The sequence below is a fragment of the Heloderma suspectum genome, chromosome 8 (assembly GCF_057233095.1).
Source record: "Heloderma suspectum isolate Gila_16-S chromosome 8, 16-S_ref, whole genome shotgun sequence".
Taxonomy (NCBI): Eukaryota; Metazoa; Chordata; class Lepidosauria; order Squamata; family Helodermatidae; genus Heloderma; species Heloderma suspectum.
The window spans coordinates 44,589,160-44,608,467 of NC_139465.1; the positions used below are offsets into that span (position 1 = coordinate 44,589,160).

Sequence of the window (19,308 nt, forward strand, 5' to 3'; positions counted from 1 at the left end):
CGCGCGCCAGGGGCGCGTCGCGAGGCGGGTCCCCGCGCACCTGCTCCCGGGGCGGGCGGGTCTGGGCGCGGTCCGGGCGCCAGGGCGGCGGCGGCGGCGGCGCAGAGGCGTCCCCGCGCGGAGCCGCAGCCTCCCCGGCGCCCAGGCGACGCGCCCGCGGCCCGGGGGGCTGCTTCGGGCAGGGCTCGCAGTCTCGGCCCCCTCCCCCGCGGCGTGTGCGGGGAGCGCGGCAGGTTCCCTGCCATGTTGCTATGGCGGAGCCGAGCAGGAGGGAAGGGAGCCCGGCGGCGGCGGCGGCGGCGGAGCCTCGCCTCGCCTCGGCCCTGCAGGCGGGGAGCGAGCGCCGCTTCGCCGGGAGCCTCGGCGAGAGAGGAGGAGCGGGGCGGGCGCGGCGGAGGGGAGGGGAGCGGAGGGGGCGGCGCCGCTCAGCCCAGCCCAGCCCCGCGCGCCGCGCGCCGCGCTCGCAGAGGACGCGGAGGAAGGATCGCGGCGCGCCCACCGACGGGGCCGGCACGGCGGACGGCCCGCCACGGCTCCGGGCGAGCGCCGGGATGCGCGGCTGAGCGCCCGCCTCGCCCCGCGCTGACGGCACGGCGCTTCGGCTAGGTCAGTGGCGGCTCCGGCGGGCGGGCGGGCGGCTCCGGCTGGCCGGGCAGCCTGCGGAGGGGCGCGGCGCGGCGCGTCTTCCCCGCGGAAGTCCCGCCCGCGACCCGCCCGGCTGCCCCGCACGGGGGGGACCCGGGGGAACTCGGCGCGGCTTCGCCCGAGCCAGCCACGCGCAGGGCCGGGCTGTGCCAGGCGAGGTGCCGCGGCTCGCGCCTTCCGCCCCGTGGGAGCCTGTCCAGCTCCGCTCGTGAGCGGCCAGAAGAAGCGCGCTGCGTGCGCCCGGGAGCATGTCGGCGCCCCCCCCGCTCCCCTCTCCTCGGGAAGGCGCTCTCCGGGCCCGGGCGGAAATCAGCTCCCGGGGCTCAGACTCTGCCCCGCGGCTCCCTCGCGCAACTTTTCCCCGACGCCGGGAAAGAACCGGGGCGGCGGGTGCGCGGGGCGCATCCGCGGCGGGGCGGGGCGGGGCGAAGCGCGCGGCGCCCGGCGGAGCGGTCCGCCCCCCCGCGCCGCTGTGGCCGAAGGGCGGGGGCCGGGGCGGCTTGCACGCGCCGAGGAGCCGGACGGGGCGAGAGGAGCGGGGGAGGAAGTTCGCGAGAGCCGAGGGAAGGGCAGGGGGACCCCCGCGCCTCTTCGGGGCCTGCGGGCGTCGCCCTCCCGCCGAAGGCGCCGCGCCTCTCGTCCGGGCCGCGGGCGCCGCGCGCGGGAAGGGCGCTGGGGCGCCCGGGCGGGAGAGGGGCGCGCGGCGAGCACGTGCTGGCCCCGCGGCCGGCGCGGAGGGCTCGGCGGCGCCGTGGCGGGTCCCGCGCCCGGGGCCCGAGTGAGGGGCGGCGCGAGGCTTCTGCGGGAGGATTTGCCCCGCCCTCGAACCGCTTCGCCCCGGTACACCAGCTGCGGATACCGGTGCTCGTCCATGGGAGCGGGGCGAGCCAAAGTAAATAGTAACAGCAACGGTAATAATAGCAAGAATACATTTATTGTTAATCTCTCTTATTAAAAATAAATATTAAGGATCAATTAGTTATTTATTTGTTTATTGAATCTATCAAATGTCTCATAACGTAGATTTCTCTGGGCACTTCAAAATAATAATAATAATTTAATTTATCCTAATAAATTTAAATGTAAATTTTATATAAATAACATTATAATATGATTTAATGTTTATTTAAAATGTATCAGGCGCAGTTAAAATGACCCAAGTAGGTGTCATGCATAGTGCTTTACACTGCTTCATGTGTAGTGGCCTAGAATGTACTCCCAACATGGTGACCCCTACAACAGCCCTGTAAGGTAGGTCTGAATCATTATTCCCATACTGCAGATGAGGGATTGAGGCTGAGGGTGGTTAGCTCAAGACCACCTAGCCCAGCCTTCCCCAACCTGGTGGGCTGCAACTCCCATTCTTCACAGTCAGCACAGCCATTGGCCATCCTAGCTGGGAATGATGGGAGTTGCAATCCACCACATTTGGAGGACACAAGGCTGACCTTGTGAGTTCATGGCAGAGAGCGGCATTCGAATCCTGGGCCTCTGAATCCATGGCTGAGACTCTTGGCAACATCATTATGAGGAGGCATGGATATAGTATTGCAGCCTGATCGTTCCTATGTTTACTCAGAAATCAGTCTGATTGAACTCAGTTGGATTTACTCCCTAGTAAGCCTGCGTAGGGTTACAGCCTTGCTGTGCAGTCCTGTGCATGCTTACTCAGAAGTGCATCTCGCTGCATCCCCCTGTAGCAATCCCTGCGACTTAGTTTCTCGAGGTCAGTGCAGAGCCAGCCAAGTTAGGTGCTACATTGCGATTCTCGCCCTTTCTAAATGCACCGCGTGTATCAGTGCAACATCGTGGGAAGTATCTGGGTTTCCTTTGGAAAAGTGGCACATGCCACCTTCAAGGGCAGGGCACAAGGGGGCAGCAGGCAGGGGGAAGTGGTCCTGGAAACAAATAGGAGCTCGGCAAGGTCCCCATTCATTTTCATGGGGCTGGGACATGACAACTCCTCCCTGGAGCGCACCATCTGAGTTTATGCTCAGATGTTTATGCTCCTGCATTGAGCAGGGGGTTGGACTCGATGGTCTTGTAGGCCCCTTCCAACCCTACTATTCTATGATTCTATACTATGATTCTGTGCTTCCATTCAAATAAATTCCCATAATCCTTTGGAGGAAAATGATATTTGGTCACAGACTCCCCTCCCCCATAGGTAGAGCTTTTCACCACAAATTTGGACCTAAGTTTGTGTCACTTGCAAACATATGTCACTCAGTCGAGGCTGACATTTTCTTTCCCCTCCCAAGCACAGGCGTTTTGGGGCAGGGCAACTTAGAGGAAATGTGTGTGGGGGGAGGGTTGCTGCTACGTTTCCCCACCTTTCTGCTCCATTTCCCCCCTGTGCAAAAGTGTGCTTGGAACCTCATGTGGAGATTGTCAGGCAGCTTGGAGTGAAGTGATGGGTGGGAAGAGGGTTAAGGTAACTCCTCCTTGAAATGCTTCTCCTCTCTAAAAATCGTTGCGGGTGTATGTATCTTATTTATTTACTGGTGTGTGTACATGATAAAGGAAGCAGTTTTTCACTGGTTAAATGGATGAGAGTTTTGTGGGTTGAACTCGAAACCAGAAGTTTAAGGAAGTTTAAGGATATTCAGTCGTCTCCCTTGGGAACAAGGTAGCGTACGCATTTTATATGATATGGGTACTTTATAAAAGGTGTTGTCGGAGCAAACCTACGGACTGTCCTGCTTAGGGATGTACGAAAGTCACTTACCTTGAACGAAATTTGATTCGCGGTGGGGGGGAGGCGCTCCGTCCCTCCCCCCGAAATTCTGGCGGGGGGGGCGCCCCGTCCCTCCACCCCCCCCCGAAATTCTGGTCGGGGGGGAGGCGCTCCGTCCCTCCACCCCTGAATCCTGGCCGGCTGGGCCGCAAATGGCGGTGGCCATAGCTGCCGCCGTTTGCGTCCCTGCAGTCAGCCGTGATAGGCTATGTAAATGTTTACGTAGCCTATCATGGCTGAGTAAAAAACAACAACAACAACCGTGTGTACGCAAATGGCGGCGCCCATGGGCGCCGCCATTTGCGTTCCTTATTTTGGCACGTCTAGTCTACGTAAACATTTACGTAGACTACGGCGAAAATAAGGGGAACACAAATAGCGTAGCGTCTATGCTATTTGAGTTCCCCTTATTTTCGCTGTAGTCTACGTAAATGTTTACATAGACTAGACGTGCCAAAATAAGGAACGCAAATGGCGGCGCCCATGGGCGCCGCCATTTGCGTACGCACGGGGTTTTTTTTTTTTTTTTACTCAGCCGTGATAGGCTACGTAAACTTTTACGTAGCCTATCACGGTATTTTTTTAAAATCTAGCCATGATAGGCTACGTAAACCTTTACGTAGCCTATCACGTTTTTTTGGGGTTTTTTTACTGGAAATGGTGGCCGCGGCAGCCGGTCGGAAGACCAGCCGCCGCCGGCGGACCCGCCGCCGCCGCCAGGAGGATTCGTCCAAGGTAAGTCCCGTCCGGGGGGGGGGGGGGCTGGGGGCAGACCGTTTCGCCACCAATTTCGGGGGGCCGAATGCGCTGGCATTCGGCCTCCCCGAGATTCGTGGCGAAATTCTCTGACATCCCTACCTGCAATACCTTATAGCCACCTTCCCCAAGCTGGTGCCCTCCAGATGTGTTGGAAGACACCTCCCATCATCCCCATTGACCATGCTGGTTGGGAATGACAGGAGTTGGCTGGCCTAAGCTATTTGGCTGCCTGAGGTGACGGACAAGATGGTGCCCCTCCCATGCCGTGTACAAAACTCGACTGGACTGGCAGATGAATCTGCCTTCAGCCCTGATGATGGGACAGCATTCCCCAGAAGGCAGCAGGCTAGCTTAGGGGATGCAGGACGGACCACATGGCATCCAATTCTCTCCTCCTCGTGACCACCTCCCAGTATCTGCTGCCTACTCCCAGCTTTACTTTGCCTATGGGTAGGGCCGGCCTTACCAACCCATCTGGACTACATCTGGTTCAATTGTACTCCACATCTGGATTTTAGTACTCTAGGCCAGATGTTTTATTGCTGCTGTTACTAATTTTTGATCTTTTATCACCATATCGTTTTTACTATACGGGACTTTATTGTTATCAGCTATGCTGGGGTGGGGGGCTTCTTCCCTGAAAGACAGCCTAGAAATATTTTAAATAATTATTTTAAAATAAATAAATAAGAAAGAAAGAAAGAATCTCAATGGTGCCAGGCTGGGGAAGGTTGCTTTATGGAGTCTATAATGTAGACCTGCCTTCCCCACCCTGGTGCCCTCCAGAGATTTAGGACTTCAACTCCCGTCAGCTCCAGCCAGCATAGCCAATGGTCAGGAATGCTGGGAGTTGTAGTCCAAAGCATCTGGAGGGCGCCAGGGTGGAGAAGGCTGGTCGTCGACTAATATAGGCTAATTAGCCAGGCCGCATTGTTGGTGTTGCTGCGACAACCAGTGCTGACCCAAGACGTTTGCTGCCTGATGCAGAGCCCAAATCTTCCCCCCTGCCCCCCAGGACCCATTCTTGAAAAAGCCTTGCTGCACCATTTCATCATGAAATCCTGCCTGCATCTATACCTGCCCCCACACCCATGTTGCCACTTGAAACAGGTTGTTTGACCCTGCTGCATGGCCCTGGTGGAAGCATCTCCTGCAAATGCAACGGTTACCTTTCCGTCCAGTGCATGCATGTAGGGCAGGAGCGCAGCTGCAACAATGCCTCTGTGTGATGTGCCATCATTCAGTGTGTAGATAAGCAGCTCACACATACAACAGTAAGGGCTCATATCAAAAAAACACGGGTGCAGTTGTGAGTTTTCACAGACAAAAGCCTACTTGCATCTGATGGATGAAGGAGCATTGTTTTTAAAGCAAAGCTACAGTTGTGTGCATTTTTTAAAAAATGAGTAGCTCGTGGTCAGGGCAAGCTGCTGCTATCATGAATATGATGTTTTTCTTCCTTGGGATGTTCAGAGGTATCCAGAGATGGAGATGGTTAGTGAGTGAACTGGACTGACACTGAAGAGCTAAGATGCTGTTTGTTTTTCAGGGATCTTAAGGGAGATCCTGGGTGTAGGGATGCCCCTTATTATATAATTGAGAACAAGAAGGAAATTCCCATGTGAATTTGAGCTTGAGGCTTTCCCCCTTTCATATGTGGCCCAGTTTGCTTGCCTGAGCCTTGTGGGTCCATCTGAGCCATGTGGGTCATCCAAGCACCCCAATGGCAATTTCCACCTGGGAGTTACATGGTTGTGTCTCGCTCAGTCCAGGCTTCTCCAACCTGGTGCCCTCCAGATGTGTTGGCCTCTTATGCTTAGGGATGTACAGATTTTGAAACATCAATTCTGTCTGCATTTTGTAGATTGTCAGGTGCCTTTAGTTCCATCATCTACTCATTGGCAGAATCAGATTTCCCCCCCACTTTCTCAAATTTGCACAAATTCACGCTTGTGAAAATTTGCACTTGCAAAACTACACATTGTCATGCTTTAGCCTATGGGGGAAATGGACATTTTTGGCTGGTGGGCTTTTTTTACACATTTTTCTATGACTAAATTTGCATAAAATTCTTGAAAGTATAAAAACCCAGTCCAGAAAGCCCGTCCACTACTGAATATGCAGGTCAGATTCATAGAAATCCAAACTCATTTGATTTCATTGCAGATTTCTCCAGCATCCCTACCTGTGCTGGCTGGGAATGATAAGAGTTGCAGTCCCACACATGTGGAGGGCCCTAGGTTGGGGGAATTCTTGCATTCAATAACCCTTTCAAGCCCTTTCAAGTGGAAATTGCAAATGCACATCAGCTGCTATGCATATTTGATGTCTCATCTGTGTTTTGTGATCCCCTTCATGGATCACTGCCTTGTTGTGGCAAAGGGGCTTGCGTAACTCAGTGAAGCCATAAGCTATGCCGTGCAGGGCCACCCAAGACGGACAGGTCATGTCAGAGAGTTCTGACAAAATGTGGTCCACTGGAGAAGGAAATGGCAACCCACTCCAGGATTCTTGCCAAGAAAACCCCATGGAACGTATCACAAGGCTAAAAGAGATGACGCCGGAAGATGAGCCCCTCAGGTCGGAAGGTGTCCAATATGCTACTGGGGAAGAGCAGAAGGTATTTCCAAGTAGTGCCAGAAAGAGTGAAGCGGCTGGGCCAAAGCCGAAAGGACACTCAGCTGTGGATGTGTCTGGTGGTGAAAAGAAAATCCGATGCTGTAAAGAACAATATTGTTTAGGAACCTGGAATGTCAGATCAATGAATCAAGGTAAGCTGGAGGTGGTCAAACATGAGATGGCAAGATTGAACATTGACATCTTGGGAATCAGCGAACTAAAATGGACAGGCATGGGCGAATTTAATTCAGGTGACCATCATATCTACTATTGTGGGCAAGAATCCCTTAGAAGAAATGGAGTAGCACTCATAGTCAACAAAAGGGTGGGAAAAGCAGTACTGGGGTACAATCTTAAAAATGATAGAATGATCTCAGTACGAATCCAAGGCAAACCATTCAACATCACAGTAATTCAAGTCTATGCCCCAACCACTGAGGCCGAAGAAGCTGAGGTTGATCGGTTCTATGAAGACCTACAACACCTTCTAGAACTAACACCAAAAAAAGATGTCCTCTTCATCATAGGGGATTGGAATGCTAAAGTAGGAAGTCAAGAAATAACCGGGATAACAGGCAGGCATGGCCTTGGTGTACAAAATGAAGCAGGACAAAAGCTAATAGAGTTTTGCCAAGAGAACATGCTGATCATAGCAAACACTCTTTTCCAACAGCACAAGAGGCGACTCTACACATGGACGTCACCAGATGGTCAATATCAAAATCAGATTGATTATGTCCTTTGCAGCCAAAGATGGAGAAGCTCCATACAGTCAGTAAAAACAAGACCTGGAGCTGACTGTGGCTCAGATCATGAGCTGCTTCTTGCAAAATTTCGGCTTAAATTGAAGAACGTCGGGAAAACCACTAAACCATTCAGGTATGACCTCAATCATATCCCTGATGAATATACAGTGGAGGTGAGGAATAGATTTCAGGGATTAGACCTGATAGACAGAGGGCCTGAGGAACTATGGACGGAGGTCCGTAACATTGTTCAGGAGGCAGCAACTCAATCCATCCCAAAGAAAAAGAAATGCAAGAAAGCCAAGTGGCTGTCTGATGAGGCTTTACAAGTAGCTGAGGAAAGAAGGGAAGCGAAAAGCAAGGGAGAAAGGGGAAGATATACCCAACTGAATGCAGAGTTCCAGAGAATCGCAAGGAGAGACAAGAAGGCCTTCTTAAATGAACAATGCAAAGAAATCGAGGAAAACAACAGAATGGGAAAGACTAGAGATCTCTTCAAGAAAATCGGAGATCTCAAGGGAACATTTTGTGCAAAGACGGGCATGATAAAGGACAAAGAAGGCAGGGACCTAACAGAAGCAGATGAGATTAAGAAGAGGTGGCAAGAATACACAGAAGAACTATACAGGAAAGAGCTTAATGTCCCTGATAGCCATGATAGTGCGGTCACTGAACTTGAGCCGGACATCCTAGAGAGTGAAGTCAAGTGGGCCTTAGGAAGCATTAGTAACAACAAAGCTAGTGGAGATGACAGTATTCCAGCCGAGCTATTTAAAATCCTAAAAGATGATGCTGTTAAAGTGCTGCATTCAATATGCCAACAAATCTGGAACACTCAACAGTGGCCACAAGACTGGAAAAGGTCAGTTTACATTCCAATTCCAAAGAAGGGCAACGCCAAAGAGTGTTCAAACTACCGCACAATTGCTCTCATTTCACATGCCAGCAAGGTGATGCTCAAAATCCTACAAGCTAGGCTTCAGCAGTATGCAAGTTGAGAACTACCGGAAGTACAAGCTGGGTTTCGAAGAGGCAGAGGAACTAGAGATCAAATCGCCAACATTCGCTGCATCATGGAGAAAGCAAGAGAATTCCAGAAAAATGTCTATTTCTGCTTCATTGACTACGCTAAAGCCTTTGATTGTGTGGATCACAACAAACTGTGGCAAATTCTTAAAGTGATGGGAGTACCAGACCACCTTACCTGTCTCCTGAGAAACCTGTACGAGGGTCAAGAAGCAACAGGAAGAACCAGAGATGGAACAACCGATTGGTTCAAAATTGGGAAAGGAGTACGACAAGGCTGCATATTGTCACCTTGCTTATTTAACTTATATGCAGAGTACATCATGAGAAATGCCGGGTTGGATGAATCAGAGGTCGGAATTAAGATTGCTGGGAGAATTATCAACAACCTCCGATATGCAGACGATACCACCCTAATGGCAGAAAGCGAAGAGGATCTCAACAGCCTCTTGTTGAGGGTGAAAGCGGAGAGTGCAAAAGCTGGTTTGAAACGCAACATTAAAAAAACTAAGATCATGGCATCTGGCCCCATCACTTCCTGGCATATAGAAGGGGAAGAAATGGAAGCAGTGACAGATTTTACTTTCTTGGGCTCCAAGATCACCGCAGACGGTGACTGTAGCCATGAAATTAAAAGACGCTTGCTCCTTGGGAGGAAAGCTATGGCAAACCTAGACAGCATAGTAAGAAGCAGAGACATCACCTTGCCGACAAAGGTCCGTCTAATCAAAGCTATGGTTTTCCCAGTAGTAATGTATGGCTGTGAGAGCTGGACTATAAGGAAGGCTGAGCGCCGAAGAATTGATGCTTTCGAACTGTGGTGCTGGAGAAGACTTTTACGAGTGCCCTGGACTGCAAGGAGGACAAATCAGTCCATCCTAAAGGAAATCAACCCTGAGTGCTCATTGGAAGGACAGATACTGAAGCTGAAGCTCAAATATTTTGGCCACCTAATGCGAAGAGAAAACTCTCTGGAAAAGACCCTGATGCTGGGAAAGACTGAAGGCAAAAGGAGAAGGGGAGGGCAGAGGATGAGATGGCTAGATAGCATCACGGATGCAATGAATATGAACTTGAGCATGCTCCGGGAGAGAGCGCAGGACAGGAAGGCCTGGCGTGCTATGGTCCATGGGGTCACGAAGAGTCGGACACGACTGAACAACAACTGTGTTTTGAAGTGAGCAACACTGATCCAACACCAACAAAAGAAAAAGAAAAAAGAGAAGTTGTATCCAAAATTGTTTTGGAAAATGTATTTCTTTGTTAGAAAGTCCCATGTGTTTCAGCTCTTCTGTGGGGGATTTCTTCCTTTTACCCCCAAGAAATAACTTCTTAGTCTGAGCATGCTATGTTTTCTAGAATATTGCAGCAGCGTATCCCCTCTGTCCTAAATGGAGTTCCAGCCAGCTACTTCTTCCAGTCATGGCATTCCCTCCTCCTCTCTGCCTCCCTGACCATGTTCCATTTTTTCCAACTGTTATTCTACATTCTGTGGCTACTGAGCATGCTCAGTCTTCAATGCGCTATTTGGGGGGAGTTTGCCCCTGTAGGATGTCTTCTTCTTCTTCCCCTTCTCCTTCTTCCCGAAATCCTCAGAGTTCTCCTAAAGCTACTGATAGCCCCCTTTTGTCTCTCAGTAGCACCATTCTGGCTACAATCCTGTCAGCACTCACCACCACCACCTGAGTTCACTACTACAAGGAGTGATTCCATAATATTTGGCCCAAAGCAAAATATTCATATATAAATTGTGAAGATGCAAAAATGATCCTTTCTGTTGAATTCATAATGCAATCATTTCTTATCTGATTTCTTCTGTTGTACATGATCTGTTGTACAACAGATCTGTTCCATATCTGCACAGCACAAGCCCCACAAAATGTCCAGAATATTTAAACCCTTTGCTTCCTGCAATCCCACACTCTGTGCGGTGAAAAAAGCTCAAAAAGTGGAGGCTCTGTGGCAGTTTCTTAGAGAAACTCCCTTTGAAAATTCTCCAAAAATGATTTCCTGTAATGATAATTGATAGTTTAATAATAATATAATCCTAAAATGTTTTGAAATCTGTTCTGGAAAGAAGAAGAAGCAACAATCTGGTATTGCCCCAGATATACATAAAATGCTTGGTCATTGTTGGGGTTTGGGATGTCAAAGAAATCTGCAGTGGATTCAAATGAGTTCAGACTTCAGCAAATCCAACCTGCGGATTCCACAGTGGAACGGCTTTTTCTGAGTCACGCGGACTCAGTGCTCTGCTGAAACCCCACCTGCCATTTTGCAGCTTCTTCCCTGGGAAGAAGGAAGAAACTTCCCTGGCAGTTGTTTTTCTCCCTCTTTCGTTGGGTTGCTGAGAATTTCGGAGCCATTTCCCAGGGCGCGGGGCTTTGGCGCTTGCCATACTGCGAGGAGGTGGCCGAGGGTGGCTGCTCTTTCTGTCACCATGCCCCCGGTCTGTCCTTGCAGCCTCTCCTGCTGCTTGAGCTTCTTGGAAAGCCCCCTAGAGGCCTTCCTCCCGAGGGGCTTCCCTGTGCCGCCGCCGCCTGCTGGGAGCCTGAAAGCGGAGCAAGGAGTTATCGTTATTTTTCTCACTATCGTTCTTCATGTTAATCGGACTTTTAATAACAACAAAGCAAAACCAGAAATGCCCCTCTCAGCTTTCAGGCACTCAGCCGGCAGCAGCACAGGGGAGCCCCACAGGAGGAAGCCTCAGTCCTCCAAGGCTTTTCCAAGAAGCTGAAGCAGCTGGGGAGGCTGCAAGAACACAATGGGGGGGGGATGGTAAAAGAAAGAGCAGCCCACCCCCCTCAGCCACCTCCATACAGTAAGGTAAGTGCTGAAGCCCCATACCCTGAAAAATTTCTCCAGAATTCCCACCCCTTCCCACAAATTTTCAGGTGCAATTTCTTTTTGCTCCTCCCCCTAATGAATGGTTGAAAAGAAACTGATCAAAAAATTCAGCACAGTGCTATATGGACTTGATGGACTTGCCAACTGGTTTTTCATGGGTGTGCGTGTGCGCGTGAGCGCGCTAATTCATATTAATGCGCAACTGTGTATTAGTACTAATGCAAATTAGCGCAAGTAGAACAAAATTCTGGCCAAAACCCCTGATTCTGTCAATGAGCGGATGACAGAATGAAAGATGCTGGCAATCCATGAAACTCAGACAGAATGGATTTAACAAAATCTGTACATCCCTAGTTGGGGTGAGACTGGATGATTTCCTAGTGACATCATACCATCACTCCTGTCATAGGTTTCCATTAACAAAAGCTGTGTTTCCCTTTAGTTTTTCTTTTTTCCTACCCTTGATTTTGAATATGTTTGGCAGTTTATACTGACTATCAGATCTTACAGTCTCTGCCTCCTCCACTTGAGACACTGAAAAAGTGCACCACCTGAAACAAAAGAAGGTGAATGCTACAGATATGTAAGAAGCAGCACCAGAAGAATGGGCTTCTATGGGGTGTTTTTGGTCTCTAAGGGCCACACTACACATGATATTAAAACACATGATTTAACATTGTGTTTACCTCCTTGTATGGAACAATAACTGGTTAAAGAACAAAAAGCAGAGCGTAGGAATAAATGGTAAAATCTCCCAATGAAGGGATGTGAACAGTGAGGTCTCACAAGGATCTGCATTGGTCTGGTGCCGTTTAATTTGTTCATAAATGATCTGGAGTTAGGATTGTCCAGTAGGGTGGCTAAGTTTGTTGATGACACTCAATTGTTTGGGTTATTAAAACAAAACATGATTGTGAAGAGTGCCTAAAGGATCTCTCAAAATTGGGAAAATGGGCTTTAAATGGTAAATGTGGTTTATTGTAAGCAAGTGTAAAATGATGCACATTGGGACAAAAAATCCCAACTTCACATATAAACTGATGGGATCTTAGCTAGCAGTGACTGACTGAGAAAGAGATCTTGGGCTGTGGACAGCTCGATGAAAATGTTGACACAATGTACAGGCACTGTGAAAAAGGCAAATTCCATATTGGTCATAATTAGAAATGCAATTGGGGGAAAACTGCCAATATTGTAATATCTTTATACAAATCTGTGGTGTGACCACACTTGGAATACTGTGTACAATTCTGGTCACTGCACCTCAAAAAGGATTTTGTAGAGTTGGAAAAAGTGCAAAAAAGGGAAACAAAAGTGATCAAGGGTTAGAGCAACTCCCCTATGAGGAAACGTTACAACATATGGGACTGTTTAGCTTAGAAAAATGGTGAGTAAGATACGATAGAGATGTACAAAATAATCTGTGGTGTGGAGAAACTGGATGAGGAAACATTTTTCTCCCTCTCACATAATACTAGAGCCCAGGCTCATCCCATGAATCTTAAATGCGGGAGACTCAGGCCAGATAGAAGTAAGTACTTCTTCATGATTCTTGAGATTATTATTTTTTAAATGTGGGAAAATTCATAGGCATTTCTGTGTGCATTTCCTCTAATACATGCATTTTTATATGCAATGTTTGCCTAATATACACATTTTTGCAGCTACTTCCTAATATAATGCATTTTTGATGTTCTGTTCATGAATACACACATGTTTGTGTGTGGTTTTTGATTGGAGAACTCCATTGCAAAATTCAGGGAAATGCAAATTCTGAAGGGTAACAGAAGTTTGGTTCACGTACTGGTTTGAAAGTCCAAAATTAGTTAAGTTTGCATTAAAATGTGAACTGAATCCATTTCTCCACCATCCCTAATTAGGAGTCAGATTACACCTAAGCAGAAACTTCTAGCAAACTTTCAACTTGAAACTGGAGTTGGGGGAGAGATGCCCACCAAAACCACCTCCTTTTTTCACTGTTTATTTATTCAATTTATAACCCACCTATATACAAAATATTCTAGGCAGCACACACAGAGTTAAAAACAGTATTACAAAACCCCCAAACAACCTACAATAAAAACAGTCCTGGCTAGAAACAGTGTATGACAATCAGCAAAGAGAAATAAGGATTCTAAAAAGGGAAGGCCTGCTGGGATAATGGAGTCTTTAATTCCCGCTTAAAAAACTTCAAAGAGGTCAGTAGGTGAATTTCAACCGGCGGGTCATTCCACAGCTCAGGGGTGGTAAAGGAAAAGACCTTCTTGCATGAGGCTGCCAATCTCACATTAAGCACTGGATCAGATCACCCTCAGAGGACTGTAAGTGGCGAACTGGGACATAGGGGAGGAGGCTCCCTTGTACGTTTTGCAGAGACGGCACACTGCTCGGCAGTTTGCTTTCACCCACCCTCCCCACCTCCAAAATATATGAACCCCCCCCTTTTCCCCACCTGCAAAGGGGATAGTGAAACTGGGGTGTCATTTCAGCTCAGCCCTAGACTGGGACTCATGTTAGAATCCAGGGAATGTTAGCATTTTTGCAGGACGAGAAAAGGGTTTCTGGTCCTCATGTTTCTAAAGATAATTCTGAAAACACCTGTGTTAGTTATGGGCTCAAAAGTGCTCCAGATTTAATAACAGCATTGTCTCAGCTGGAACTAGAGCTTGATCACACGTATGCATGTGTGTGTAACGCTACCTCAGCAGCTTCTATTATACAGACAAAACCAGCTAACAGTTTGTAGGAGTGTGTTGCTACATAGGTTGCAGTTCTGAGGCGCACACTGCCACAGCAGACAGACTCTGCATGTTCTCCTTTCCTTTTGGGGGAGGAATTATAGCTTAGTGGTAGAGTGCATGTCCTGCATGCAGAAGGTCGCAGTTCAATAACTGGCATCTCCAGGAAGGGCTGGGAAGGAGCCCTGTCTGAAACCCTGGAGAGCCCCACTGTATGGGGCCATTCTTGGGCTCATGGGAACATTTGGGATTTGGGGAGAGTGTCATGGGTGCCATCACAAAATGGCTGCCATGGAGGGCCAGGTCCATTCACAAAATGGCTGCCATGTCACAACCAGACCCGGAGAGAGGAGCGACACGTGCGCAGACTCAGGTCAGGGACAAACAAGGACAACACAGATGCATGGACCCAGAGAGGGCGATGGGGTGGGGAAAGACACAGATGGACATGCTCTGGTCTGAAGCAGAAGCCCTCGGGGCTCAAGGCCAGAAGTTGCAGCAGCTCGGAGAGCTCCTGGGGAGCACCTTGCCCTGGTGAGACCGGACTGAAGCGAGTAATGCTTCAGTCCAGAAGCCCTTCTGCAGCTCCATCCCTTGCTGCCGAATGGGAAGCCCTACAGGCCTCTGGTCTGGAACCTGGCACTACTTCATCTCTCATAGAGCTCGTGCTTGGTGCACTTGCTCTGCGGACCTCGGGCCTCATGGAGATGTGGGTGCCAGCCCAGTGCTGGAGCTAGGCTCGAGGGCTACAGTTGTTAGTCCAGGACGAAGGACCTCGGGTTCAGGGGTCTCTGGCCTCTCGGGGTCAGGGCAGGGGTCTTTCTTCCGCAGTGGTGCTTGGGCCCAGTGCCTGCCCTGCTTGTACTGCTGGATCCTCAGCCAGGGGCTGAGTCTGTGACCAGGTCACTGTTGTATTCTGGGGTCATGACGCCAATACACAGACTTGGTGGAGGGGATGTGGGGAAACCACAGACACATCCACAGATCCAGAGTGGGGTGACCTCCCCACCCCGCAGAACCAGAGAAAAACACTCACAGATGTTCTGCGCTTTCCCCTTTCCGGCTGGGTCACTCAGTGCCCTCCCCACATATGATAAGCTAACCATTTACTCTCATTTTAAACCTTTTTGCAGGGTAAATCCTGGTTGCTTCCCTTTCTGCTTGGCGCCTCATCTAATTTTTTGAAAAGTACATAGAGTTGAAAGAGCAGTGGGGAAGAATTTGGAGTGGAAGATTTGGAGCGGAAGGTTGTGGAAAGGATGGGGAAAGGATTAAGCACTTCCTTTCTTTGCTGCAGGGGTGTTGAACCCCTTTCAGGCCCAGGGCTGAACTTCAGTTTGGAGGTGCTTTCGGGGGCCACATTCCAATGGTAGGTGGGGCCGAAGGCAAAAAGGGCAGGGCCAGAACTGTCACTTGAGGCACAGGTGAACTCAGTGGCACGGAGCACTTTTTATCAGCTTAGGCTGGTATACCAACTACGCCCTTATCTGGACAGAGATAGCCTAGCTACAGCGATCCATGCTCTGATAACTTCTCGTCTGGATTACTGCAATGCGTTATACGTGGGGCTGCCTTTGAAAACGGTCCGGAAACTTCAGCTGGTCCAAAATAGGGCAGCAAGATTGTTAACAGGGACTGGCCTGCGAGCTCATATTACGCCAGTACTTTTTCAGCTGCACTGGCTGCCAGTCCATTTCCAGGCCCGATTCAAAGTGCTGGTGTTAACATTCAAAGCCCTTAACGGCTTGGGGCCAGGTTACCTGAAGGATCGCCTCCTCCCATATGTGCCTGCCTGGACCTTAAGATCATCATCAGCGGCCCTTCTCCGTGAGCCCCTGCCAAAGGAAGTGAGGCGGGTGGCTACTAGGAGGAGGGCTTTTTCTGTTGTGGCACCCCGGCTCTGGAATGAGCTCCCTAGTGAGGTTCGCCTGGCGCCTACATTGTACTCTTTTCGGCGCCAGGTGAAGACCTTTTTATTTTCCCAGGCATTTTAGCTTTCTAAATTTTTATCTTTGCTGTTTTAAATCTGTATTTTAAACTCCTGTACTGCTGCTAGGTTTTATTGTGGTTGTATTGTTATATTGTGGTTTTAATGTTCTATATATTTTAAATTGTTTTATTGTGTGTTGTTTGGTTTTAATTTTTGTGAACCGCCCAGAGAGCTTTGGCTATTGGGCGGTATAGAAATGAAATAAATAAATAAAATAAATAAATAATAAATATAAGAATGACACACTTCTCACTTCCTCTCTCACTTCTGTTTACTTCATGAGGCTGAGATCATTCCCTCCCCACTTTGGAAGGAAGGGCGGAATGACCGTGAGCTCAGGGAGCACAGAAACGTCACTGGTGCTGGCGGAGGTCTTTAGGGGTGCTTTTGCACCAGTGGAGGGCATCCTGGAGATGCCCTCCCAAGACTGAACACAACACTGAACGGTTTGACTGTTGTAAGCACCTTCCTAAAACTGGTGTGGAAGGGGGGCGGTTTGGATCAGATAAGCCCTCTCAGATGGAATTCTGCTGCGGTGGGGGAAAGCCACTGTGGAGAGATTTGAAGCGGAAGGTTGTGGAAAGGATGGGGAAAGGATTAAGCACTTCCTTTCTTTGCTGCAGGGGTGTTGAACCCCTTTCAGGCCCAGGGCTGAACTTCAGTTTGGAGGTGCTTTCGGGGGCCACATTCCAATGGTAGGTGGGGCCGAAGGCAAAAAGGGCAGGGCCAAAATACCAGAAGTATCAGCATGTTTCTGCTGAAAGCTCTTCCTGCCAGGCGCTAAGCCTCAGGAGGGGCATTTCGAGTCGACCTTTCAGAATGCAGGGGGGGGGGGTGCATAAAACCAGAAAAAATAGGTGGCTGGGGGAAGGGTGTGTGGCCAGGGGAGGGGCATGGCTATCTGGGGAACCTCAGAGAGCTGGATTGGGACCCTGGGTGAGCCAGATTTGGGCCATGGGTCTGAGGTTTGGCACTGCTGCCCTGCCATTTATCCCCCTGAAAACATAAAGTGGTGGTTGGATACTATCACAAGGAGTGTTGCCAGAGCCTTAATGTCCATGGCACTTGCCCCAGAAGAGTTCTAGGAGGTGTGTAGACCTAGGCAGGGAGGATTTGGATCTGCAAAGCAAGTTTGGCTCTGGTTGCATTTTATAGTTCAACATGCTTCAAAACAGCAGAGCAGCACTGACTGGTTATGTCAGGGAGAAAGAAAACATGGAATGGATGTGGAGCAGACAAACGGTCCTGAGTCAGAGCGTCCCAGACTTCCGAGAGCCGAGGCAAAGCTTTATTCCTCCCTGAGTGAAAACTGGAAGAACATTTTATTGTTGCAGTAAAAGAGGTTTGTTCTAGTTACCTTCCATTGGATGATTCATCTCCTGTGTTTCTGTGTGAGTCATTGATCTGAGCATGAATCCTGATGGGAAGGAGTCCAGTCGAGATGAGCAATTCATGCAGAGACTCGGTGGGCAGCTTCCTCTGGGGCATGTAATTCTGCTGGGCCTTAGCAACAGGATGCTGAAAGATGCAGTCACACAAATGCAGTGGAATTCTCCGCTCCCTACGGATTGCAGCGGCTGGTTCCCACTGGGCCTGGTGTGGTGGTAGGCACAGACCGGATGGGAGATTCTGTCGTGTTCGGTGTGGTCCAGCCCATGCTTTGCCAGGCTCTCTCAGAAGCCAGGACTCTCCCCACCAGAGTTAGGGAGGGGTGAGCAGAGTGATGCTGATGCCAGCCCATGCTGGGTCAGGTGACCCTCGTGCGAGGTGAGGCCTGCCTCCACCCGGGGGGGGGGAAACTTCAGTGCAGAGGGGCCCCCATGTGGGCCTTGTCCTCCAGCATGAGCATGAACAGACAAACTCGGGGGCGGGGGGGAGGAGAGAAGGGCCTCTCCTGCATGGCCAAGTGCATTTTTTAAAGCAATTATATAATTATTAATGGCAGAATACAATAAAAGTTCAATTCCTAGAAACCAAACACAAGCTTTATTGGAGCCTTTTCAATAAAAGGCAAATCACTGACCAGCGTTTACAGAGTTTCCCATTCCTGGCCCAACACCCTGCCAGCCCCAGGGGGCACCAGCCATTACTGCCTATGGAGGCTGCTTGGAAGGACCCGAGCTAGAGCAGTGACTCATACAGAGAGGCTGCGGGGAATCCCTTCTCTCTGTGCATCTTTCTGTGCGTGAGTGCACGCTCTGAGTTCACAGGAACATTTAGTCATTCAGTCTCCTTATTTCTCACGGCACATGAGCAGTCCTGTTGTGCCACACTAGCGTGCCCTAGCACACAGCTGCGGGAACCGCTGCCCTAAGCAAAGCTCTCCCAAATTAGAACAGTCCTGGCCAAATCCTTGTTATTTATTGGTGATGCTGCCATTTGATGAAAGGATCTCATTTTGTCTGACAACTGCCTTCTCATCAATTCCCTTCATGTCTGCAGGATTTGCTCTTTATTCCAGGAGGAGGCCTTGAAAAGCTCACTGTGTTGGAGAATAAGCTCTTTTGAATTCATGGGTTTCCAAATTAAACTTTGGCTGACACCTGCTACCTAGACCAGGAGAGGAAAAATGTCATTGTGAATGTGAGGGTTACAGGCAGGGCCTCTCCTGCATGGCCAAGTGCATTTTTAAAAGCAATTATATAATTATTAATGGCAGAATACAATAAAAGTTAAATTCCTAGAAACCAAACACAAGCTTTATTGGAGCCTTTTCAAGAAAAAAAAGGCTTGGAACAATTCACCTTCTAGGATGCCTTAGGAAGAGATGCTTGATCAATAGTAAGCCAATATCTTGAATAAAATCAAATGTATTACAACAAATGTATAAATTAGTATTGACACCCCCGGTTCCATCTCGTCTTCCCAAAGTGTGAAAATTTAGTGCACGCTAGTTCCCAGGTCTGAAAGATTTAGACAGCTGCATAACATAAGGTCAAAGCTTAATTATTTACAGGGGGACAGCTATCAGCTTGTGCACATGATTTATTTATAAATTGCTGGAGCTGTAAAGTGAAAAGGTGAATTCTGATTCTGCTTTTTTGTTGTTGCTGAACTTGGGGCGGGGATGTGTAAAGACCATGCTGGCCACAAGTTCTGTATGGGATGGAGCAGGACAAGGGGGTCTCATGTAAACATCATGACGATAGTTCGGAAGAGTTGTCTGCTTCCTTTCAGTAATGACATGGAATACTTAATTAT

At 49.3% G+C, this 19,308-nt stretch overlaps 1 protein-coding gene across 1 annotated transcript in view; it reads left to right on the forward strand.

The window, feature by feature from the left end:
• The first annotated feature begins 233 nt into the window (after positions 1–233).
• Positions 234–19,308, forward strand: part of CHST8 (carbohydrate sulfotransferase 8) — a 456,314-nt gene continuing 437,239 nt past the window's right edge. The window contains exon 1 of the mRNA XM_084812220.1: positions 234–606. The gene's annotated coding sequence lies outside the window, so the exon portion shown is untranslated. The remainder of the gene's footprint in view (positions 607–19,308) is intronic.